Source organism: Toxorhynchites rutilus, chromosome 2, assembly GCF_029784135.1.
Source record: "Toxorhynchites rutilus septentrionalis strain SRP chromosome 2, ASM2978413v1, whole genome shotgun sequence".
In the NCBI taxonomy this organism is placed as follows: domain Eukaryota; kingdom Metazoa; phylum Arthropoda; class Insecta; order Diptera; family Culicidae; genus Toxorhynchites; species Toxorhynchites rutilus.
The window spans coordinates 235,619,901-235,647,487 of NC_073745.1; the positions used below are offsets into that span (position 1 = coordinate 235,619,901).

Consider the following 27,587-nt stretch of genomic DNA (forward strand, 5'->3'; position numbering starts at 1 on the left):
CTTCTGGCCGGATCTCGCTTCGTGCCACTATTCAAAGGACGTGTTGGAGTGGTACGAAGCAAACGGGGTCACCTTCGTGCCAAAGGAAATGAACCCACCCAACGCGCCGGAGCTTCGCCCAATAGAGAAATATTGGGCGATTATGAAGCAGGCCCTCCGGAAGAACCCAAAAGTTGTCAAATCGGAGGCGGACTTCAAGAGAAAATGGATTTCTGTTCAAAAAAAACTACAACTTGACGTTGTACAGAACCTTATGGACGGGGTAAAGAGGAAGGTGCGAGCATACGGGCTTGGGCTCGAAGTATGAATAAAAAGAAAATGCCAAAAGTTGTTCAATAGTTTTTATTTTACTGTCTAAAAATTTCAAAAGGAACGGTCTACTGGGCGAATTTCTACAGCGTTTTTTCCGTGATGCAATTTGATGTGACACACCCTTTATGCTTCAAATAAATAATTACTATTCCAGCGTTAGTTCAAAGTCCACCTTGCGGTTATATCACAGATATAACCCACTTCTTGTTCTTAAACTTTTATGTATAAAATACAGTAAAACACCGATTATCCCCGAGCGAAGAAGGCCTTTACGAAATTAGTTGGTAGGTTACAGACTTTTGCTCTTTTGTTCTGGTAATGGGATTCTCGTCATCTGATCACAGTTATCCATATAGTCTATATCCATATTGTTCCTTATCGCAAAATATTAGACTCGTCTATTTATATTTTTTTTTGTTTTTCATTAAGGTTCCAATTTTCATTTTAGGATGGTCCGAAAAATCAAGTTTTCCCCTTTTTTTTCAAAAATGACTTTTTTCAAAACTTAATAATTTTTGAACTGCTATACCGATTTAGATGATCGTCATATCAAATTGAAGATAATGACCTAGTCTTATATTATATTTATATATTTATAAAAAAATGGATTTTGTTTTTGTAATTGATTGAATTTGTTTTTGATTGTTTAAATGACTTTGGACTGGAGTGCACTATATGTGTGATGTGTAAAAAAAACTCCAGCTTTTAAGATAAAATATAAAAAAATAGCGTCCGTAAACGTCCGTTGGTCCATAAACCATGTAAACTTTAAAAAAAACAGTCAATAATTATGAAAACAAAATCCAGTTTTTTCCCAGTGTAATATTCTGAAGAATACTTTTTTTCTGTATTATAGTGACGTTCAACTCTGGTGGCAGGTTCGTCGCTTTTACTTCCATTTTTGGAAGAATGTCGGGAGTGAGAGTTGATCTCGTGACGTTTAGCATGAGAGGTATGTATGTTACAATCACGCCAGATGACCTCCACTCTCTGAAGAAGACTAGCTAAATGGCTTTGACTTGATTTGTCGATCATCTAAATCGATTTAATAATTGAAAAGTTATGAATTTTTCAAAAAAAGTCGTTTTTGGAAAACGTCAAAAAAAATTTCGGACCACCCTAAAAGGAAATGGGCACCTTTATGAAAAAAAAAAAATCGGGTCTAATAATTTTCGACAAATAACAAAACTATCAATTTTCACGAACATATGAGAATCATTATATTGGGTTGTCATGGAATGGCTAATTACTTGTGTGAGTGCTCAGAAGTAACAAAACGTATACAGAACTCGTCATTTTTTTTAATTTTTTGCAATCGTTTACGGCTACTGTTGGTCCTGTTGTCTAAGTACCTCTTCGGTTTGTCCGAGGTCAGTTTGGATGAAGAAAGCTGTTTCCGAGGACAAGAGGAAAATTTCGTCCAATCCCGTGCGTTCTACAAAAAAAAAATTCTACACACTCACTTTGAAAGCTCAACATGGTGAAATGATCACCAAATCGACCGTTAATATCGTGGTCAAACGTTACCGGGAAACATTGATGATGGATCGTGCAAAGCAAACCAAACATAGAAGCGGAACTTATGACTGGAAACTACGAGCGAAAATCTTCAGGGCAGTCCGGAATAATTCGTGGTCTCCGGACATGATTTGACGGAAAGTTTCACTTCGACGCCCAGTACAAATTTGTATGCGAGAATAATTTTGGTCCTTCCATGCCAGCAAACATCCCAACAGGATGCTGAAACAGAACATGGTTGTCAAAAAACCGTACAGACTAGACCAAGTTCACTCGATCACACGAAGGTCCCGCGAAACTCTGGCACGACTTAGCCAGCTGTCATTAGAGCCAGGATGTTGGAGACTGATGAAAGCGGAATAATATAGGGATAATGTCGGGGACAAAACCGGAGAAACGTAGGACTACACCAAGAACTGTCAAACTGTTGCATTGATTTGTGTTGAAATAACTCTTTAGTGAAAGGTTCGAGGTCCTAAAAAACGCCAATGTATTCATTCTTCTTCTCGTGAAAACATCTTCACCACTTCACCACCATTACACCAATGTAAGCCACTTTCAATCCGGGAACAATGCACGAATTCGTGAAAACTGAATGATCGATCCTCGGTACCCACCATCAAACCAGATTATCGATTTGGAAAGCAATTGCGAAATTTATTCGATTTGACTGACGGTAGAATCACATAAGGGTGTATGGCTTACGTTGCGATGTTTCGCTTCTCTTCAGGATGTGTATTGAGAATGGAATACACGATGGACAGCTTCGTTTGATTTCGCAGTGGTATGGATGTGTTCAAACTCTATCCCGCAGCTTCTCTAGTTACCTGTTTTGATCGATGCATTTTGAGTAGCACAAATTGGAACAATCAAAACATGAGATTTAGCGCGTTCGAGATTGGCATTTTAGTATATATATATTTTTTGTGATAGATACGTAGTTAGAACCAATCAATCAATCAACGTATTTCCGATCAATTGATGCAAACATCGTTGCGGTCTATTAAGAAATGGTCGAGCATGTCACTGTGCAAGAAATGATGGGAGGTATTCAGCAAAAAATCGGAAGTTCATTAAAAATGCAGAAGAATAATTCCCGTAGAGCCTAATAAAAAAACCTACAAAAATATATATTTTAACCATTCTTGTGCTTTGTGATGAAGAGAGTAATTTTGGGATTTCTTCTTTTGGTTTTATCTCAACACCGAACCGATCGCGTTTTACAGATCTTCAAATGAAGCACGAATACGTTGATTTTGCTGGAAAGAGGTTGCGTTGTAGCTTTACTGTTTCACCGATTATCGAGCAGTTTTTTAGCTGACCGTAGGTTCGGAGCTTTACTAAGAAATTTTCAATTTGAAATGTAAAAAAGACTTTTCGCCCAACGTGGGGCTCGAACCCACGACCCTGAGATTAAGAGTCTCATGCTCTACCGACTGAGCTAGCCGGGCACTTACATTGTTTTGAGCTCAGTTAATTTAATTTATCAATATTAGTTTCCCTTTGTAATCGTAATGGAAATTAGACCGAATCACGAGATACCAATTTACTTACGCTAAACGAATAATGCGGAAACAATGTCAGCATTTTCAAATAGAGAAATAAGAAATTGATACTAAATTTACAAAATAAATAACCTTTTTAAAAAAAAGAAATATGTTAAATTCCATGTAATGAAAAAAATTTGTTGTGAAAATGTTGTTGATAGTCAATTGAAGAGAGTAGTGGAGAAGTATGAGGAATTTACATCCCATATTGTCTAGTGGTTAGGATATCCGGCTCTCACCCGGAAGGCCCGGGTTCGATTCCCGGTATGGGAATATTTTTTAATATATTTCGACCAATTAGTACCAAAAAATTTAAGATGTGGCTCACAAATTCACTCTCATTCATAAATCGTCACTCAATAATGAAACTTCTACATTACTACTGTTGCAGCTTATCCACGCTGGCTCAATATATTGTTGATCTTTTTTACGCTCGATAAAAATATTCTCTCATCCTTAATGCTCGCTCCTTTCGCTTCACGTTCATTCGTTTCATCCTTCACGCCAAAGTGAAGCTCCAAATCGTCACTTTCGCGAAGCGAATCAAAACATTAATTCCGCCGTTTATATTGAGATGGAAGTTTCGATGTTATATTCTAAATATGTGCTCACCAGGGCTGCCATAATAAAATCTGAGTTTCTGGTCTCAAAAAATTTTTTATCTGAGTTTTTTCTCAGAAAATCTGTATAGAAATCTGTATTACCCTTTTGCGTTCGTTTGCCACCACAGCAGAGAAGTATACTAATATTATAATTTATACAACAATGTATCAGTTCACACATTTTCTAAACGAATTTTAATGTCTTGTGAACTTATTCATGAATCAAAACGGTGCTTTTATGAATAATAGACAACGATACTCAATATAAACAAAAGTTGTCATACATGGTTCAGGCAAAAATTAATGGAAAACTCCATGTATTGCGGCACTGTGTAGATGTAAAGAGCATTGTTCTGTACGTTCAAACAGAAAGATAAAAGGTGAAACACATCAAAATAATTATTTTTGTGATACATGCGAAAGGTATCACACGAAGAATTATAGAAAAAAAATTATACATAAACATAAAAGCGTTGTTTAGTAAATACTTATCGGAAGTTTACAAAAAATAAAGGAGTATTGTTCATCTTACATAATCTCACAAAGTTATGCATCACTGCCTTTTCAGGTAAAAGTAATTGCGACCAGTACGACACACATGTCGAAATTTAATACGACCGCATAGGATTACATTTATATTCCGAAGCATAATTTCAACTTTAGTATCATTGATTGGCTTAGTTATAATGAATTTGACGATGTTGATGGCATCCACGTTAAATTCGCATTCACTGTGCTTTAGTAGGAAAAAGATAAACAGTGTTATTTATTTATTGTAGAGCTAGCCGATGACTAAGACTTCTGCATCTTTTCATCTTAGATTGAACATGATAAAGCAGTACAGCGCGGACTCGATTATATACAGTTTTTGATTTTTGTTTTCACTGTATATGATCGAATCCTGTATATAATTGAGCAAAAACAATTTTTTTTTTGATTGGTTTTTTTTTTCATGCATTTTTGTTTTTTTAATATAAAAGAGGAATTTGATTTTTGATTTATCCCCTTGAAGTTAGAAAACACCTTTCTCACATGAAAAAAAATAAATTTATCCTCATTTTCTCAGGAGGTGACAGACGATCATATTTGATGAAAAAAATCCTTCTACGCATATGGTCTAATTTCAACAATGACAGCGTTATAGAACTTTTTTCTATTTCGGACTCTGTTGCCTTAAACTGGCTTTACATTAAAAAGTACGCTACGGAAGACGATTATGTTGCTTTCATTTAAAAGATAAGAAAAATCAGTACAGGATGTAGTAGTAAAACATCTAAATTAGTGGATTTCAATAACATTTTGAAAGTGAAAAACTTAAAAGTGAATAATTTTTGATGCGTTATCATTAATTTTATTCTAAAAAACTATATTAAACTAGATTGTTTCTATCAATTAAATTGAAGCTCTCTAAGTGCTCTACAATTTGTTCCTTGACACCTAACTTCTATCTTTCTTATTTTGGGTGCAATATCGATATAAACATTTCCTGGTAAAAATTCAAGCAATATCATCAAAAATCACTATTTTTGCCCCACTGTACATGTAATAGCCACTTATGTTTCACCTTAACGTTGAAATGTTACATTTCTTCTTAAAATAAGTCATATTTGAAATATAAAAAAAAAACTGTATATAATCAAGTCCAAAATTGTATATAATCGAATCACATGAAATCGAGTCTTAAGATAATCGAGTACGACCTGTACTACACGATACATATGAATGCAAAAATGACTCTCATTCAGACTGATTCGAATGCTATATGAATAAACTTAGTGAATTAGAAAAAAATATGATTGAGATCAAGCCATAACTAATAGTGGATCGTTATTTTGAAAAATCTGAAAATCTGTATGAAAATCGAAAAAAATTGTAATCTGAATCTACAGATTCTTGATTTCTAAAAGTCCGAAAAATCTGTATAAATACAGATTATTCTTTAGATACGGTAACCCTGGTGCTCACTGAAAGAAATAAAAACAGCGGGGCGGAAGGTTGTGCTGTCGGCTAGCATGAGTAATCGATTGCCGGTGCCGATGGTGTAGTGGTAAGCGTACCCTCCTATTCGAAACAAAACAGGGAGATATGTGATGAGTTTGGTCAATCGCCACAGGACGTTTCGGAGTTGGGTGCACCCGTGGCCGAGTGGTTAGCGTCTCACATTATCATGCCGGGTGTGCGGGTTCGATTCCCGTTCTGGCCGGAGGATTTTTCGTCAAAGAAATTTCCTCAGACTTGCACTGTGGTCACGCGTATTCTAGAGCTTGCCCCTCGGAATACATTCAAGGCGTGTTTATTTGGCTTAAGAAATCTCAACTAAATATTAATGAATGACGCTAGTTAATGCATATGTTGAGACGGCAAAAGTTCCACAGGGAACGTTAACGCCATACAAGAAGAAGAACGTTTCGGAGTAACCCTTCCCTTCAGACAGAACCTCTGCCGTCACTTTCTGGAAATGTCTGATGAAATTGTTGATATCCAGTTTCGTTTGCGTCAATATTGTACGAATAGTCTTTTCCCTGTCTATGAAACACAAATCAGCTGTCGGTTTTACCCAAGATGTGTGGAATAAAGGTGTGACCGTGTCGTCAATAAGTGCGCGAGGGGAAACGGTATAAATATACAGAGGACTGTGTGAATATAATTCATGAAAGTATAAAGAGCTAAGATATAACATAAAAACGTATTTATCGATTAAGATTTCATTAGTAAAAAAAATCAGAGCATACCATAACGGCATGATCGAGACAAACATATTTTTTTACATTTCATACAGTTGTAGCGTGTTTTTAGGGTCTTTTTTGAAGAGAATAATGTATAACGACCTTCTAGACGGTTACCAGATGATAAGGGTTCTGGAATTTCAAGTTTTCCTATATCTAATATTCTTTGTTTCTGTGTTCTTGGTTAACAAAAACTTAATTCCTGTTTTTTTATGGGGCTTTAAAAGATGACAAAAGGATTTCCTGCGACTTTAGAACTTCCTGCGACTTGTTTAATTGTCTATATTGTTCCCGAAGCCTGAAGCTGTAACTGTAAAAATAACCATAAGTCACCGAATAATTTATAGTTTACAGTTTACAATTCTTTCTCAAGTGTGCATATGTGTGACTATTGTATTCAGTGAACAACTGTACGAATGTCAAACATTTGTACTTTACTTTTGCACGTATGAATCTAACGACGAATAATATATGAATCCGTTCAATCCGGCGACAGCTAATATCAGGACTAAAATCAAATAAGAATAGTCCGAAAATGATATTATGCATTTTTTTTAGACCTATGCGCGAGTATAGGAGTGATAACCGCCATGGTGTTTCATCGAAATCCATCGGTTAACCACCACCATTCACGGTTGAAGCATAAAAAAGATTCCCTGGTGGTGGAGGAGACTGGGAAGACAAATTCAGGGTCTGCAGGAGTAAAATACAGACTAGAAGAAAGTAGTCTCAGCTCCCGTTCTAAAATAGTAGTATTCAAATTCAGAGTGCCAAGGAAAATATATTATACTCGTGGTCAATGATTCTATAAATATACTTCTTTTGAACTAGTAGTTATAGGGACCAAGCAGAAATATACAAACAACTCAGCTATTTCAACAACATTCGAAGATTAAGTAATTTTGAACAGAAAAAAAATTATGTTGGTGTAATAAAAATATTGTGCATCATTCTCATGGTTTCAGCCTTCGTTCAATATTTCTATGCGACTAGACTGGATTTGTGCGACTAGGATTCAATTGATCGGCAAATACGTTATTTTTTCAATAAAGGCTAGCTAATTGGCTTTGATTTGATACATCGAACATCTGAAATTTTTTAAACAAAGTCATTTTTGGAAAAAAAAAGATTTTTTGGACCATCGGTTAACTTTGAAAAATCATAACTCAAAAACGAAAAAAAACGCCTCTCTGGTTTCGACATATGTCATGTGATAAATCCTTAGCTTTTCAGAAAAAATATGAAAAAATATAACGCCCTTGGAACCGAAACTATGAAAACAATAACCAGGATTGATTGACTTTAATTTGATATGACGATCATCTGAATCGGTCTGGTCAAGTCATGAATTTTTGAAAAAAGTCCTTTTTGGGAAAAAGAGGAAAAAGTTGATTTTTCGGACAATCCTGAAATGGAAATGGTCACCCTACTGAAGTCACAGGAGGGTTGTGTCTGAGACACGACCGCATAGACGTAGGATTCCGTTAGGCTGTTTATCTGTTTATTTTGGATATGTTTGAAGAATTAAACTCTTTGATAATGATTTGGTGGTTCTGAAAAGGGCCGTTTTGTTTGGTTGTTGGATATTGTTTGTTCACTCCACCAGTGTTTACAACCGAGTGATGATGATAGAAGGATGATAATTAGTCGTTAGATGGTGCGTATCAGATAAAAGATGCCGAAGTGGAATGATATATGATGAAAACCGCTCTCTGTGACTCTAGACGAGATGCCTCCTGTGTTATATATGGATGAAATAATGAAAAAATACCTCAAAAACTCAAAATCAATGTAATATAAGATAATTATCAATATCGAAAACAATTATCAATTTTTCTCATTAGTAAAAACATGTTACATCAATATAGCGAAAACATATTTGAAATGGGAAAGGTATTTTTCTTTTATAATTTTTACTTTCTGAGTGTTTATTCAACACAATGCGAATTTAAATGGGACTAACAACACCTAATACTATATGTAAAGCAAATGGGAAATCATTTTTTCGAATATTTCTTTACTTTTCCAACTTTTCTCGCTGTATGAACTTTCCTTGGGTGAAAATTCACACAACTTTACAGCTGAAACAGCTTAAACCGAACGACTAGTTCTCGAGCGGGAACACACCTTGCTTGGCTATTTAGGAAAATTGAAGTAAATCGTTTCATATATCAAGTCATTTTTAACACAAATGCCACCATATACAATTTTACACTTACACTTGTGCTAAATTTTTCACAATACATGATCGGTCATTGATATGAAATTTCACGAAGCAACCAACATTAAAGTTTCAAATTTACATTTTATTTGCTAGAATTAATCGTGTCACTCACCTCACTTGCAACATAAAATTGCCCGCAACTTCCATATATGTGCAATGCCGATTTCTCCCGGGCACCTTGGTTTAGATGTCTCTGTTAGGGAACACATTTCGGTGACAACAAAAGCTACCCCTACTTTCATGTATTTCCAACGCTGATTTCCCCCAGGCAGCTTGGTTTAGATGTCTCTGTTAGGGAACCGCCGCATGTGTCGTCAATTTCGACCAATCAGATGTGGGTACTTCCGTTAGGATAGGGGTTGAGATTTTTCACTTGTTCGATAGTTAGTTTCATGCCATATATTATTTTATTCATTATAAAAATTTTTATGGAGTGCCGAAATCGATTGACGCAAAAATTTCATCAATCCATCATGAAGTGACTGAGCAATACGCGTTTGAAATTGGACAATTTTTAAGATGTGCTCGATTTTCGATTTTCAATTTGTACCCCAATATGTTCCAATATGTTTTGCGATAAAGAACAAAACAACCACTTTTCACGAAAATGTGAGAACTACTACAGGGTAACTTCGATATAACGTACATTTTACTTTCAAAATTGTACGTTGTATCGAATTGTACGTTATATCGAAGCATAATAAAGAACTCTGAAACGTAGCTTATATTACTTTATTGTATTGCTGTTTGAGTAAGGTACATGAATAAATTCAATTAGAAGACGAAGCCAACTTTGCTCATGATGTTTCCCTACGTTCTGTTGATTGAAGAATGATTCATTTAGAATCCGGAATCACAAAACAGACGTATTTCGGGATTGGTTAAAGATGCAACACAAGCTGTAGTATCAAAATACAGATAATTTATTGTTCTTTCAGAAAAGAAATATGCAAATAATTTTTTTTTGGACTTTGATAATGTGTACGTTATATCGAGGTAAAATGTACGTTATATCGAGTGACGTTATATCGAAGGTACGTTATAACGAGGGTACGTTATATCGAAGTTTCCCTGTATATCGGTTTGGCATGGAATGGCTGTTTGAATACATCAAATGATAATACATCAAATGAATATACAAAAGATAAACAAATGTTCTGATACTTTAAGTATTGGTTATATATTGTTCCAATGGTACAGAAACTGATAATTATTATCTTTATTAGATTACATGCCAAGTTTATCCAGATAAGATTCTATGATATCGTGCGTACGGTTTCTTCAATTTACAAGAGAGGCAAGAAATAAGGTTATTCTTATTCAATTAATTCTGCATACTCCTCCAATGCATTTCATGAGAACAGACGCTACGGAATGGAACCATTTATAATTGTAATTTTCACACTAATTATGCAACGTCAAAAAAAACACCTAGTTCAAGCGCTCAACCCGCTTCAACCCGGAAGGGACCAAAAGGTACCAAACATTGCCGCTGCCAAACAGGCCCGCGTCCGGAATGGCGAACGACATCAAATACAGCTCTCCCTCAAACAAACAATTTTCGCCATTATTTACCGTCTTTCTTGGACAAATAACAAGCGATGCAAAATATCAAACACCGAAAGCAAATCCAAAACAAATTCTCAACAACTTATCACTCTAGTCCTCTCCAGCCCAGCAAAAGTTCCTTTTTCCTGCAAGCGGCAGTTCCCGAAATGGTTGCCCACCTTCGCCCGCCACGGCAAACAACGCACGTTCATTTGAGTAAACATAAAATTCTCCGAAACTTATTATGTACATCTGTTCGTACCTCAACCCACACAAAACCCAGCTGGAGTCCTGAATCGTACAGTTTATAACTGTGCCCACTCGAGGCAAGATCTGCACTCAGCAGAAGTATCTGTACGTAGCTACAAATAGGCTCTCACGGCCACACGGCCGGGACCACTGGCTGCCAGCATGTGTCACAGACCGCCGTTACCTATCGCACTTGTAAACCTTCCCACCAGCTCCCCCCATCAGTATCTACATCTCAAACATCACCGAGTGGGCACACGCAGTCAGCAATCAACCCTGTCCAGCACATAATCGTCCCCATAAACAGGTCCATTGAGAACAAGCATAATACCGAGGAATCGGGCAACGGGAGAGCAAGCGAAAGCAACTTTTGATCTCTTCAGGACTGGGATCGGGAATGACACGACGTTTATTATTGGCTTCCAGCGGAGTATCGCCAGCCGAGCTGACCAGGCGACAAGAATTCCCGTAGCATAATACTCTTGAGAATCGAGCAAAAAAGAATATCAGCTATTGGCATAATCAAAATCATCATCATCATCATCGCTGCCAGGCTTATGTTGAGCTGGAATTTTTCGTGGGAGAATGAGAGAAAAGGAAAAAACGAGAGCGATGAATCCAGTGGGAGAGAATATCGATGAACAGAAAATGTATTTGGTCCAGGGGAAGAACGCGAGCGAGAGGAGACTTATTGATTCAACCATCTATTGGTTGTTTTGTTATGCAACATTGGATGCTGATTTATGTAGCAAACGTGCCTGGACAGTTTCGAAACTGAAAGATAAAAAAAAAAGTCACAGGAGGGTTGTATCCGAGACACGACCGCATACTTGACGTAGAATTCCTTTAGACTATCTGCTGCATGCTGATTTTTTATATGTGTGAAAAATTACATCGTTAAACTCTTTGATAATGATTTGATGGCCATGAAAAATGGTTGTTGGGTATTGTTTTTTCACTCCACCAGTGTTTACAACCGAGTGATGATGACAGGAGGATGGTTATTAGTCGTTGGATGGTGCGTATCAAGATAGCAGATGCCGAAGTGGAATGAGATATGATGAAAACCGCCCTATTTGGCCCTGAATGAGGTGGCTCCTGTTATGTATGGATTAAATAAAGAAAAAAAATTCACCAATCTAATATAAGATAATTGTCATTATCGAACACAATTATCAATTTTTCTCACCAGCAAAAACATGTTACTTTATTATAGGGAAACATGGAAACATGGAATGGAAAAGGTAATTTTCTTTTATATTTTTTACTTTTCATTTTCGCTTCAAACCCAACGGAACACGATGCTATATAATTATAACCGTACCCAAACACATCACCATAAAACCACAGACGCACAGTATAAGCAGTAAATGCATTAACCGTCTTTATTATTATGTCGGAATGCAAATTTCAATAGAACTATCAGCACCTAATACGATATAGAGCATATGGGAAATCACTTTTTCGAATATTTCTTCACTTTCCCAAGTTTTCTCGCCACATGAACTTTATTTGGGTGAAAATGAACACAACAAAACAGACAGCATGAACTGGACAATCCGTTCTCGAGCGGAAACATACATTGGTTTTCATTTATGTGAATTTAAATAAATCGTTTCATATTTCAAGTCATGTTAACACAATCACTACCATATACAATTTAACCCCTACACTTGTGCCAAATGTATCACAATGCATGATCGGTCATTGATATGAAATTTCAAATTTAAATTTTATTTACTAGAATTAATCGTATCACTCACCTTACTTGCAATATAAAAATGCCCCCGACTTGTATATATTTGCAATGTCAATTTCCCCAGGCTCCTTGGTTTTGAGACCTGTGATAGGGAACACATTTCGGTTGGAACAAGAGCTCATCCTAACTTTTATGTATTTGCAATGCCGGCTTTCACAAGCACTTTGGTTTTGAAGGCTTTTCACTGTAATGATTTGTTATGGAGTGCCCAAAATGTTTAATGCAAAACTCTCGTAAATCTATCAGAAATTAACTGAGCAATAATTCTGAGTACAATGTACCTTCAATTTCGACCAACCAGAACGAGCTATTTCCGTCTGGTTTAAATTTTCCAATTGTTCGATAGTTAGTTTCATGCCATATATTATTTTATTCAATGTAAAAAATTGTTATGCAGTGCCGAAATCGATCGACGCAAAAATCTCATCAATCCATCATGAAATGACTGAGCAATAGGCGTTTGAAATTGGATTCTTCCCGATGCGGTAGATTTTCGCTTTTCAATTTGTACCCCCAATATGTTCCCGAAAGACGTAATCCTATGTCAAAGAGTTTTAATATCTTCAGCCAGAGTCATTTTCGATTGTGTGTATTCTCTACGCACACTGAAACATCGATTCTTCAATTTCGTTCTTTTCTGCCATCGTTTCATTTAAATTTGAAAGCAGAAGCTTTCACTTGACGATTAAAACTGCTCGAATGGCCTATATTGAATATTATTTGAATGGGCTACATGTCAGGACATTTACTGCTTTCAATTAAAAGTTACATTCGATTTTCGTCATTTTTCGTTTTGTTGTATAATTTGTTGCCATTTTAAAGGTAGCGTTATGAAATTGTTAAAAAAAATTCTCTGATCAATCGCTAACTTCAAACGGTTCATTTGGTGACAGCAAAGATTTGAATTTAGTATTTGGACATACGGAAGCAACTATTTTTTTCTGTGTTATAGTGACTTTCAACACTTTTGGTTGGCTCGCCAATTCACTTCCATTTTTGGAAGAATGTCGGGAGTAAGAATTGAACTTGTGACCTTTAGCGAGAGAGGTCAGATGATTCCACTACGCCAGATTGCCTCCTCAGGAAGCATATCATAATTATTCCTTTCTAGTCTCACCAAATACACAGTAGAACCGTCCCGGTCGTTAGTCCTGATTTTACCACCGATTGAACTACTTCACCACGCTTTAACAACGATCGTTTTCGCAAAATATTGTCGTATGTAACCCATTTCTCATCTTCAGTCACCATCCGTTTGCGGAATGGGTCAACTTTATTCCGTTTGGCCACGACTTCACAAATGGAAATTCGATCCAATATGTTTTTTGGGTTAATTCATGTGGCACCCAAACATCAAGCTTCATTTTGGATTCATGTTTTGGCAAATGATTTAAAACTGTGCAATTATTTTGACGTAGGACTACGTCTGCATCTGGCATTGCAATGAACACAACCATCCGAGCCATGGCAGAGCAGGCGAAAAAATGGAAGAGTGCAAATGATTATAAGTCTCTTCTATTGCCTCAATTAATTGCAATGCCAGATGAACTTCAAGTGAAATATTCGCTAGCGTTCACAGCTCGAGGGGAAATATAAAACACAAAACGAGCAGAATAAGCGACCTTTGTTGTTTCGGGCACAGAAATATTCTGAGAATTTTCCTCAGAGGAGATGCAATACTTATACGCTAGCGACAGCTTACTTACTACGAAAGGGGAAGTTTACTTCGCAAATATTATCTTTTCGCTATCCCCCTTCGTTGTTTCTATTCTAGCAGCTGCATAAGTTGCTCGTTAGTGATTGCTCTGTTCGGGAAAGCATACAAACGGACAGAACAAACGTATGGGGAAATGGGAATGCTTCCAATTTTCATCAATTTAAACCATGTACAGACTATGGGATTGTAATGTATAGCATATAAAACAAATTTTAGAAAGCTTCCGATTCGATTGGTATGCAAATAATCAAAAATTTTTTGCAGCAAAAATAGTTATTAACGTTAACTTTATTTCATAAAAACGTGACCTGTTTTCTGATTTGGCACCCTTAATGTAAGACGTAGTCCTACGTCAAATTTCATCTTTGGCAGAAATGATGCGATTTCGTGTGCTGGAGAGTCAAATTGCACAAATAATGAGCTGTTTTAAAAGCTTAAAAATGGTTTGTATGTATGCGATCAGACATCTCTTTCTGTTTTCTCTTCTAATTTCATTTGGGATTGTGCCAAAAAAAAAAGTCCATACGACGTCAATGGGGATCGAACCAAGGTCGGCTGGAATGCAAAGCTATTTCTCACCACCACGCTATCCATATAGCTGCCAGTGCTGTTATATAGAAATGTGATAATATTACACCTCATCATAAAATGAAGTTGGAAAGTGTTTTAAAGGATAAAGAAGAACATGAACGAGAATATATCTTTCTCTGTCTGGGCCGTGTATTTGGCAAACTATACGAAAAGCTTTCATATGCTATCATTTAAATGTGTCTCCTGTTTCGTTCGTTCATATTGGCTCTAGCATATATATTTTACAAATGCTATGCATGTATTAGGGAGTAGAACATTCTCTGTTATTTTTTAGCTCATGTAATGTAATAAATCGGGGTGCCATAGCAAGTGCTAAAAATTAACTTTGGGTGTAAATATGCCTATACAACACAATATTTTAGCTATTGTGGGTGAAAAGTAACAAAATATCGTCAGAAAAACATAGCAGGGTGTATAGGTTTCCTATAATTTCATGGGAAATATTTTTCCCTATGGACCATAAAAGTAAATAAACGAAAAGTTCGGTTTATTATATCGTTATTTTATTAATTGCTTTGTAATACAAAAAACATAATAAAAATTATCAGAAAAGTAAAATAAATAGTTAGTTATAGTATTCTACAAAACAATTTCGTTCACTTGTGAAGCACAATTGGACATTGCACATAACACATTCATTATGTGGTCTTTGTTAAGTCAGATCGGACCATGTTTGTCAGTTGTTTTTTTTTTTTTTATTCGTTCAGAAACACATTTGCTGCCTTGGACATACGTTTTACTTTGACAACCAGTGAAAAAAATATCAATTCAATAATAATTGAACAATCTAAAACGTTGTTTGTAGAAGGGAAAAATATTTCCCTTGAGCGTGGAAGGGTTAAGAAACCAACCAAACTATCGTCCGATAAAAAGTCTGCAGTCTGCGGGAACTCAAAGGCTGCTTGAGGTTCTGCTAGTGGCCTTGCTCTCAGTGGCTCAGTTACCACCACCATTACCAACGCACAGTTGTATGAGGAATAGAGAATTCAGATCTAATCAGTAGGTCATTGATCTCCTTACGGAGTATTTCAGCAGCTATTCAGTTTAATTATTTGCTAGAATTGTAGACCAACTCAAGAAAAGGTTGAGGTACGTTGATGCAAATTATGGGAAATACGTGCCGTAGGAACAAAGGCGCAGGATGGTAGGAATAGGACATGGAAAAAAATGTATGGGGTTATATCTGGAACACGACCGCATGTTTTCGACGTAGAACTCCGCAATTATATTATGCAATCCACTTGTTTAACAATTCGAATATTATTTTAGAATGCATCGAAATTTTTGTAATAGATTATGTTCCAAGTTACAAATAAATTTGATGAACGTCCTTTTACGTTTGATATGATGCCTAGGACTACCAGCATATGTGAACGGAAGAATTGTCAAACGATCATTGTATTTTACATTTCCCTCTGAAATAATTGCACATCTGATGTATACGTAGTTCTCGAACCGCGAAAGTTCATTCACCTCTAGTATCTGAAATGTCGATTTTCCCAGGCTTCTCAGTTTAAAAATACGTTTTAGGAAAATATATTCCGGTCTGCACAACGACAAGCGAGTACAAAAGTACTCAACACCAAAAAATACCCCCGACTTGCATGTATTTGCAAAGCGGATTCCCCCAGGCACATTAATTTTGAAGTCCGTGTTAGGAAAACACAGCTCAGTAGGAAAAAAAATACCCCCGACTTGCACGTTTTGAAATAGCGGATTCTCCCAGGCACATCAATTTTGAAGTCCGTGTTAGGGAAACACAGCTCGGTGGGAACAAAAATACCCCAGACTTGCATGTATATTTCCACAGGTTCATAGACTTAGAAGTCTGTGTTGGGGAAATGTTCGAGTTATAAACATTCGAAATACGGGTAAGGTTAGCACACAAATCGGCAGAACAAATGTATGGGGAAAAGGAAGTTCTTCCAGTTTTCATGATTTTAAACCGTTTAGAGATAAGCGAATTATAATGTATAGCATATCAAACAAATCATAGAGAATTTTCGATTCGATTGGTATTCAAATCATGAGAATACGTTTACAGTGAAAATAGTTATGACCGTTAAATTTATTTCATAAAAACGTGACCTGTTTACTGATTTGGCACCCTTCCTGAAAGACTTAGTTCTACGTCAAAACGACGAGACGTTGCTCTTGCCTTGCCTTCCACCAAACACGGTAAACGCTCATGAATAATCGCCCTCCCTACACATACCTAGGTACTGGAAAAATACAGAGATATATTAGGCTGTCATAAAAGTCCTGCGGTATTTTTTTTTAATTTTCATTTGTTCATAAAATTAGTTACAATCATCTGTTTTAAGTCAAATATGCGCCGTTTTGTTCGATGACTTGTTCCCAACGAGATGCCAACTTCATAATACCCCTGTTATAGAAACTCGCTTCCTTATTGGCAAAAAACTTGGATAGCTAATTTTCACAGGCCTCTTTTGTGGCTAACTTCTGACTACCTAGCTCGTTCGCCATGGATAAAAACAGGTGGTATTCACTTGGTGCAAGGTCCGGGCCATACGGCGGATGCAAAAGAACCTCCCATCCGAGCTCCCGGAGCTTCTGGCGCGTCACCAAAGAAATGCGTGTGGTCTGGCGTTGTCCTGATGGAAGACAATGCGGCCTCTGTTTATCAAAGATGGCCTCTTCTTCATGAGTGCTACCTTCAAGCGGTCCAGTTGTTGACAGTACAGGTCCGAATTGAGCGTTTGGCCATAGGGAAGCAGCTCATAATAGATTATTCGTTGACAATCCCACCAAACACACAGCAGAACCTTCCTGGCCGTTAATGAGGGCTTGGCCACCGTCTGAGCCGCTTCAGCGGGCTTCGACCACGACCGTTTGCACTTCACGTTGTCGTAAGTGACCCACTTTTCATCGCCAGTTACCATCCGCTTCAGAAACGGGTCGATTTTGTTGCGATTCAGCAGCGATTCACATGCGTCGATACGGTCAAAGATGTTTTTTTGCGTCAACGTGTGTGGCATCCATACATCGGGCTTCTTTGTGAATCCAAGCTTCTTCAAATGGTTAATAACGGTTTGATGACTTATCCCCAGCTCTTGGCCGATGCTACGGCTGCTACTATGCCGGTCTTTCTCGGCTAATTCAGCGATTTTGTCGCAATTTTCGACGACAAGCCTTCCGGAGCGTGGCGTATCTTCGACGACCTCTACACCAGAACGAAAACGTTGAAACCATCGTTGTGCGGTGGAAATGGAAACTGTATCGGGTCCATAAACTGCACAAATTTTATTGGCAGCTTGAGATGCATTTTTGCCTTTGTCATAGTAGTACTGTAAAATATGTCGGATTTTCTCTTTATTTTGCTCCATATTTGCAACACTATAACTCACGAACGACTTAACCAAACAATACACTGTCAAGGAATATATTATAGCGCGCAAAAATACCTTTCCAACAGGCTATAGTATGACTCGATACAATGACTACAACTAGCGCGCTTACAACGACACCTCGCGGAAATACCGCTGGACTTTTTTGACAGCCTAATATTTTTTTTGTTGATCACTAAGCTAACGATACCCGTGTTGCCAGAACTGGGAATTTGTCTGCGCGGTCGTCCTGATCTGCAAATAATTTTACTTCCATTTTTACACAACACGGTCGTCCCAATCCGCTCCCTTATCATTATCATTTTTTCATACGGACGTCCCTATCCGTAAATAATTTTACTTCTATTTGCCACTTCACCAACAAAAAATATTGTTTTCGCTGCACTTGGACTACTATTTCAATATTTTTCCTAACCAAACTTAACCTTACTTAACCAAAAAAACCTAAAGGTAAAGGCAATACCTTTTTTTGGACTGCTAAAAATGTACAATATACATTTGGGAATCATTTTATGTAACAAAACCGCGATTTCATATAATCAAATTGAAAATTTTCTATCTGAGTGATATACACAGCCCGGAGTGTAAGTGTAAATCCTAACGCTACTTAAATCTAATCAATCTTAAAGATTAGAATAATCATAGAGGTAAAACATTGCCTAAACCTAGTGAAAATTATATCTAATTCAAATAATTATAAATGTAGATTAATTTAGGAGTTTAACATCAGAACTTCAACGAAGTTGGCAACGCTCGTCAGGTCAGAATACAGTAGATTCTGATCGGATGAAGATAGTAAACGTGAGTTACAACATATTAAGTCCAATCAGAGAATAGTCACAACATATTGTTTTTAATAGGAATTTTATATTTTGTTCCAATCTGTGTGGAATAAAAGAGAGAAGTTATAAAAAGGGAAATAACATCTATTTCGGTGCGCCAACACGTTCTATTTAGGATGTGCTGTGTAAAATCATGCAGTATTTTGAATAACATAAATGGTGTATTTGATGAAAATTCAAATTCATTTTTTTTGACGTAGGACTACGTCTTTCATTTATATACCGGGGTGTAAAATCAAAGTTTCGAAAACAAAAGCGTTACGACGGAGACCGAGATTTTGAGCGTTAATAGCTCCTAAACAAATGAACGAAATGGTATGATAAACACTTCATTCGAAAGATAAAATGTCTACGCGTTATATACTTGTTACTTTTTGATCCAAAAACTTGTTCCAATAACCGTAAAATTGCTTTCAAAACAGCTGTTGTGGTGAAGCTCTTCGTTTATCATGAAAGCGCGAATGAACGCTGTCACCAAGAGCCTGTTTGTGCACCTTAGGCTAGAAGGGAATCCATCAGGAGGAGAGTGATGCCACAAACGGTTCCCCAGGAAGATATCCGAGCAGCCGCCACACACACATACACGCGCGGAACTCTTCGTTTGGATGCCATTCAGCATCGAGAGAATTCCGGAAAGATCCAATCGTTGCTGAAAAATAATCTGCCAGTTCCCCTGGGAACTGAAAAATACATTCATGCGAAAGAGTTTATTTTAATGTTTTCTACCCATGTAACACTGTGACCAAATATTTTTCAATCAAGTGCTATTAACAGGTGGTTATCGAGTTAGCATTAACCACTGATGGGCTTCGAGTATCGAGAAAAATCTGGAAAAATCTAATCGTTGCTGAAAAATGATCTGCCCTGGGAATTGAAAAATACATTAATGCGAAACAGTTTATTTTAATATTTTCTAACCATATAACACAGCGACCAAATACATTTGATTTTGTAATTTTTCAATCAAGTGTAATTAGCAGGAAAGCTTCTGAAGATTATTCTTCCCCATCAGTAGGATATTTTCGTATCCAATATTGCGCGCGCAACGGAAAATGTTTCGTATCGCGAAAATTATAAAATTTTCAATCGATTACTGCTCAGTCGCCGAAAGTTTTAAACTCAGAGAGTTCATTCCCCTTTAGTTTGCCTTCGAAATTGCTATCGTAAACCACATCTTCTCTCGATTCAATCACGCACGAAAAACATACTTAATCGATATTCTGGTGGTGAAACGCATCGTTACTGAACGAGCTGAACGTGCTGGACGAGCTGGACGGCGAGGGATCGAGGGATTCATTACCTGGCCTGACCTGACCGCAATGAACGCAATCAGCTTGTTTTAACTGTGAGGGAACGCAGAAAAGCCGCTCGATCAGATGGAGAAGAGAAGGTGACCAAAAGAGTATCAGCATCGAAAAACGGTTCCCCGGGAAGACATCGAAGCAGTCGCCACACACACACACATACACGCGCGCAACTCTTTTCGTTTGCTGGTTATCGAGAAGAAACCTGGAAAGAAGTGATCGTTGCTGAAAAATAATTTGCCAGTGAAAAAATGTAATTTGAAAATTACATTCAAGCGAAAGAGTTTATTTTAATGTTTTCTATTCATGTAATGCTGCGACCAAATACAATTGGTTTTGTGATTTTTCAATCTAGTGCAATCAACAGGTGGTTACATTCAAGCGAAAGAGTTTATGTTAATGTTTTCTATCCATATAATACTGTGAACACATACATTTGGTTTTGTGATTTGTCAATCAAGTGCAGTTAGCAGGAAAGCTTCTGAAGATTATTCTTCAGAACAAGGTTTTTTGTATCCAATATTGGATGCATAAAACCTTGTGCCGCCAACGTAACGCTCTCGTTTTCGAAGTCCCCCAAATATTCATTTATTCATTCATTCAGAATAGGTTTAGATTTAACTTCAAACGAATGATCTCTAAATCAACGATAGTCCTACGTCACCCTTGCGGTTATACCATAGATATAACCCACTTCCTGTTTTTTGTAAGCCTATATAAAAAAAATTCTCGCTGCACTAGAAATACTGTTTTGATTTTTGCATAACCAAAGGCGCAATGAAGTGAACTTACAAGGCGCTGTTTGGGAGTTAACGGGCAGTGGCAACTATTTTTTATGTATTTATTTTTTTTGCATTTTTTTTATTTCATGTTTCGTAGATTATATGATTGGAATGGGAACCCACACTTCTCCATTCGGTCGATGTGCGAGAGGTCAAACTTCATTGTTCTCATTTCATGTTTCGTAGTGGCAAATATATTGTCACCAAAATTTCCAACTGTTTCAATAGTTAATTTTTTATCAAAGGTAAATATGTGTTCTTCCTCATGTAAGGATTATGTTCTCTGGAGTTTCAATCGATAGCCTGCCTAGTTTCCACGGTCTAACAAAGGGTTAAATGTGTACATAATGTGTGAAATTGTGAATAATAGTAACTAGATAGCTGTTTAGTTTAAGAAACGGAGAAATCAATCCCACAATGGATGAATACGTCGGATATACGAAGAATATTAACATCTTGAGGCCTGAGACTTTCACAGAATGCTCTGCATTTTTCGCTGTGACTCCGTCAAACTGTTAAATAAAATAAAAATAAAAACAGTAACATCCGTACCTCTCACGCTAAAGGTCACGAGTTCAATTCTCACTCCCGACATTCTTCCAAAAATGGAAGTAAAGTGTCGAACCAACCAAAAGTGCTTAAAATCACTATAATACAGAAAAAAAATATAAGAACAGTAGTTTTACAACAAATGTGCAAGAAAAGTTATTCCACATCACTGAATGACAAACGTATAGTGTGGATTATCCTGGACACTCTATACTCACCTTCCTCCCAACATATAAGAAGCATAAACTTGACAGCAGAATGTTTATGCTCCGATCGATCGAGATGAAAAGCAAAGAGAAACTCGACGAAGAGAGCCGAGTGTTGTGCAAGCGACATAGAATGCTGCATTCGGGGAAAAAAAGGAGCGTTGGAGGGTGATAAAAGGAAAGAGCGCGAGAACGAACGAACTTTCTCTCGCTCGGTCGCTCGCTCGAATCTAAGAGCAATCGCGCACTGATGCTGATGATCCATCACGGCCAGACTCCGTGCCTCATAACACTGTGAGCCATCGTCCTGATCTATCGCGGCGGATTTCTGCTCCTCGGAACGGGTGTTTTCATTAGTGAGTGAGATTTAGCATTCTGTGTGTAGTTTCATCTTTCTCTGTCCTCTTCTGATAGTACTCTTATCTATCCTGTGTCATTCGAATCGGGTTGAGTGTGGGAGAAACTTTTATGTGAAGGAGTAATAAGGATTAGTTTTGGGATAGAAGGAACACAGTTATGGGTGTTTTCGAGTGTTAAGGATTCATGAATTGAATTGATGTCGTACTTGAGATGATTGACATGAACTAAAAAAAACCTTAAGCTCATCGGGTAACTGGTACAGAACAGCGTGAAAAATAAACTGCACTCAATTGAGATAATTGGTAAATATAATCGAAACGTGGTACTGCTATGCAGTTAGTGGTTGCTGTGTGCGTTCTAGAAAAATAACAGAGCAATTGATTGGTACTGCCCGGGGAAGAGGGAGACTGTGATCTGCGGAGAAAGTCCGGAGAGGAAACGTACAGAAAGATCGCCGTTATTAATTGAGGGTAATAAAATCAATGAAGAAAACATACACCAGGCGCAACGGTTGAACGAAGACTTCTGCTGTGCTCAGAATAGGGGGATCCGGGGCGAAGGAGTAGTACTCCGGGATGATGCCCTCGATGGCGGACGGAAATATTGATAATAAAATTACACTTTCTGCTGCTTGCTCGCTTGGGGATATATCGTGAGGGAGTGAGAGAACCCTGGAGAGATAAAAGTTCATACAGGCTATAAAAAAGTGGAGAATTAATATGAAATTGATAGCGTAGTGATTTTATTTCTGACATTTGCTAAGATCTGTACGAAGAAACATACAAGTGGAAGAACAAGTGAACAAGATCGCTGGTAACATAAAAAATCCCGATAATGAAGTTGTACTGCTGCCAAATCAGAGTTCCGATCGATTGAATTTGTGAATGTGTGATTTATTGCTCCCTCCCTGCGAGTGAGAAGTAAACTAGATACAAGCAAGCCTACGACGAAAAGAAATTCAAATGAGTGATTTCAGAAACCAGAACTTTGTGCTTACATAAACAACATAATAAAACTAGCAGAAATAAAGTTGTTAAATTGTGATTCCATTTTTGTTGCAGAGTGTTTCCTGAATTCGAATTCGCATTATTGTTGTTGGAGCTTTAAGTTTCGCTGCCAAAACGCACAAATCCCGGAAAACAATATATTAGAAGGTAATCATTTAAATTAAAATCTATCGGTTATATCATGACAAAACCTTGTCGAATGAGTTTGTTAGCCAGAGTAGGGTCCTGCCAGTTTCTTTCCATAATTAAGTTTTTCCGTCCAGTGTTGCTAAATTTAGCGTGTTGACATACCTCATGACATCTGAGTGGCCACGGCTTGTATTTGGACGAACTAATCGAATCTGTTTCCTTATACTATCTGTCAGCACCTTCCCTACTTTTGGCATCCTTCCATCATATGATGAGCTAACGTTCACGGCTGTTCATCAGTTTCACGCAATCTGAGGAATATTGGCACATCGATTTCGATATGTTTTCCTGTAAATTCTTAGTACCATATGGTTGGATTGAAGCAAAATTTGTTTTAAAAGTTTAGCTTCAACCCAGTTTTGTCAAGCAGCAGCTGATAGCGTATCTTTCTAGGGGTTTGTGCCCGAAAAGCAAAAGTACCTCTTTGAACTGTTTAGAATACGTCATCTGGGCATCATTCAAATTTGACGCACAACACAAACAACTTTTGTAGGAAACTTCTGACAGATGGTATCGCGATGAATGATCCCATCCGCTTAAAGTATTCCTTCGAAACATCTCCAGCGCTGTGTTGTTAGATGATTCGATCATAATCAATGGTTTTATTTGTTTCACTACGCAAGAGTGAGGCGTTGATCTTTTCTGATCTGATGATTAATTTTTGTATCCTCTCGTGAATTTATTTTTCGGTTTTGTTCATTACCTAATCCAAACAACAACGCCTCCTGGAATTCCGAATTGCGCCGCGATTTAATTGCCGTTCAGATTCATTGATAGCACAGGATAAAAATTCGGTCTTGGAGTGAAATTTTCTCACCAACATTTACTCCTTGTGTGGAAGTTGTTAAGAAAAGTAGGTCTACTTTAGAATTCCGGTAGACTTATGTGACGAAAATGAAATATATTTTCGATATTCAATATTTTCGTCGTGTAAGGAGAGATCGTTTTTAATTTCATATATTATTGACCGAAAAAAATGTGAGTATTTATTAATCATTTTATTCGTTATATTTATAAACTCATGCACTAGAAAGATCTCATACTAATTAACTTCAAACCATGTCAAAGCTACAAAAAAGATACATTCAATCATCATTCCTGTTAAACTGAATTGGATACGTTAATTTCGTGATTAATTACCTACCCACCTATTGAAGCGCGCTGCAAGGATGCAAATGAAATCAAAGCTACGCAGATAATTCCTCCTGGCACTGAAATTAACAAGTCGAAGTAATTCAACGCATTTGAGAGATCAAACACGAAGAAATACCCGTTTCAGATGATCACTCGAAAAACTCGGTTGGCCATACTGTTAACCAAGTATTGCAGAACAGATATCTCGATATTTTCCCGTGGTTCTGGAACCTCAGTCTTGAGCTCACCTACAGAAGCATCCTGCTTTCCTTCGATGTAAATTCTTCTAACCAGTATCCCGGGGAATCACTTCGATATCCGTATAACTCATCAGGACCAACGGGATTGATCTTTTTTCGTCAGGTAAGATAACCTGAAAAAGTTAAAAGTTCCAGGAACATTTCTTGTTCTGTTGATTTTTTTCAAATTTTCTTGATTTGAAGAATTTGTATAATCACAATTGATGATGATGATGATGTTGGATTAAAGAGGCTTTAAAATTTTCAGTTCATTCGCCTCTAGCCTTGAGAAAGGCCTTAAGTTTTTTTTATATCAAATTTCGCGCATGCTTCCTCTGCTCTCGTTTCCGGTAAATCATGTATATAGTGTAATAATCGTATAACATATGCTGGAAGAGAAGTACGTTAGTAATGGGAGGCATATTTGGTCACCTGGTAGTAGAAATACGAGGTAATTATATCAAACACGCTGAAAGAAAATAAAATGAGAAATGATGTCTAGCCCAGGAAGCTGAAAGAGAATTATATGGTCATTAAAAGATATTAATTGACTTGTGTGCCATCCACGCAAAAATTGTATTCGAATGTCGGAGAAGAGCCTTTTTTTTCAAAAAAACCAACATCTGTGTATGTTGTTGTGAGTGTGTGTCTAAGTGTGTGTGTGGGTGTGTTTGATTTGTGATATCTAACTACATATCTAACTAATTTTTTTGTATTTTATATATATATTTTTTTTAATAAATAAAAATGTGTGTGACCTAACATATGTAATACGTTGGTAACACATATATTAGCTCACCGGCATTAGGTGTTAGTATGTATGATGTGATTAAGTCGGTTACATATAACATATAATCGTATAGTGGTTAAATGAGCTCCAAAAGATCCGTCTCCTTCAGGAAATGCAGTAATTTGTCCTCCTCCAAGTTATCTCTTGCTAGGGCTGTCCTTGGGTTGTCAGCTATCTTAAACTTTGTTCTCTTAAGGTTGTAACGTGGGCAGACAAGTAGAAAATGTTCTACGGTCAGCCTGACGTTACAGGTATTACAAATGGGTGGTTCGGTTTTTTCAACCAAGAACCTGTGCGTTAATTTGGTATGTCCAATACGAAGACGTGTTAGACATACTTGAAAAGATCTTTGGTTTCTATCAATCCAAGGATGGGTAGTGTTTTTAATTTTTCTCAAAAAAGTATCTCTGCAGATGTTCCATTCGTTCTCCCAGCACGTCATCAGAGATGAGTTAACCCATCTGATTATATCATCAGATGGGACGCTTGTGCTCCATAGTTCGGATGTTCTCCGTTCTTTGGCTAGGCGATCAGCCTCTTCGTTACCGCGGATTCCACAGTGACCTGGGATCCAGCAGAAGGTGATATCATTTTGGGCAGTTTTCTCTTCAATTGCGAGTACCCATGGATGTTTGCTACTTCCGCTCTCAAGCGCGCTAGCAGAATCGGTGAAAATAACCGTCTTTCTGTTGTGTTCGCACTTTGATGTAGCGATAAGAAGTGCCGCTAATTCAGCTGAAAATACCGAACAGATACTTGGGAGTTGGAACTTAACTTGCAGGTTATTTGCAAAAATGCCGATACCTACTTGTAAACCATCAAAGGATCCATCTGTATAGATTTTGTGGTGTATAAAGTATTTACTGTGGATGTGGTTGTTGAAAATGGCCAAAACTATGCTGCTGTTTTCACCAGCTCGCACAGAGTTTTTAATTGACCAATCAATCTGAGGTTCCCGTTTATACCATGGTCGAAGGTTAATAATGGGAATTTGTACAATCGTTCTAAAGGCCCCTGATGCTAGTCTTATTATCTTTTGATAGCTAGGCCTCAGTTCTTCAAGCGTTTTCCAGGTGGCATGACTGAAGAGTTCAATACCGTAAGTAAGTTTGGAATAGACTAAGCTTCTTCCAATGTTGAAGATTATTCGGCTTCGACCGCTTATAACGCTAACTAAGTTAAGGCGGTTTTTAATGTCCGATATTGTACTCTTAATATGTTTATTGAACGTGAGTTTTTTGTCCACCATTACACCGAGAATTCGTGCAGAATTGACTCGTTTAATGGACTTACCGTTCAGAAGATAAGAACGTAGTTTTTTCCTGTGACGCTTATTGTTGCAGCAATGAAGAACTTGAGATTTTTCAGCTGAGATCCTAAATCCCACAGAATTCGCCCAGTTATTAACAGACGAGATTCCTTCCTGAAGACTTCTTCTTGCTAGTTCTGGTAAAGAGTTTTTTGAAATTAGCAGAATATCATCTGCGTATAGCAAAGCGTCAATATTTTGGGGTATGGCATCAAATAACGATTGCATCGCTATCAGGAAAAGAGCAACCGATAGCACAAAACCCTGTGGTACTCCAATTTCTTGCAGTTTACTGGTGGAGGTGACTCCTCCGAGAAGAACTTTGAAACTACGATTTTGTAGAAAACTGCGAATTATCTCGAACAAATTACCTTCGATACCCCATTGATGGAGTTGGTCCAAGATATTATATCTCCAGGTTGTATCGTAGGCTTTGGATATGTCCAACAGAGCGAGTTCCCCGTGGAGGTGGTCTCGCGTGATCACGTGAAGGTGTTGACCAAGTTGGCTGAAATACTTATTGGTACCATTGCCTTGACGAAAAGCATGTTGTCGAGGATCCAGGAGATGACGTTCTTCGAGGTTCGTCATCAATCTCCGTTTGATCATTCTATCACAATTGAAAATTTCAAAAAATGAAATGTATGTGAGCCTATCGTATTCCGTTGTCGATGAATGTAAATTTCAGCTAAACTCCTTCTTAGTCAGTCCTTCT

The 27,587-nt window shown here is 37.4% G+C and overlaps 1 protein-coding gene and 2 non-coding genes across 8 annotated transcripts in view; 2 read left to right on the forward strand and 1 right to left on the reverse strand.

Annotated features, from left to right (window-relative positions):
- The window catches only part of LOC129765010 (protein FAM133-like), a 364,726-nt gene that overhangs the window by 120,158 nt on the left and 216,981 nt on the right, over window positions 1–27,587 (forward strand). For 3 of the 6 annotated variants that reach the window (XM_055764755.1, XM_055764760.1, XM_055764761.1), the window contains exons 1-2: window positions 22,067–22,200; window positions 23,266–23,358. The gene's annotated coding sequence lies outside the window, so the exon portion shown is untranslated. Of the gene's footprint in view, window positions 1–22,066; window positions 22,201–22,267; window positions 22,507–22,564; window positions 22,675–23,265; window positions 23,359–27,587 lie in introns of those variants that run through there. The other 3 variants (XM_055764756.1, XM_055764757.1, XM_055764758.1) reach the window with 3 other exon arrangements.
- Window positions 3,209–3,281, reverse strand: Trnak-cuu (transfer RNA lysine (anticodon CUU)). Its single transcript has one exon. It is a non-coding gene; the product is annotated as a tRNA-Lys (tRNA).
- Window positions 3,579–3,650, forward strand: Trnae-cuc (transfer RNA glutamic acid (anticodon CUC)). Its single transcript has one exon. It is a non-coding gene; the product is annotated as a tRNA-Glu (tRNA).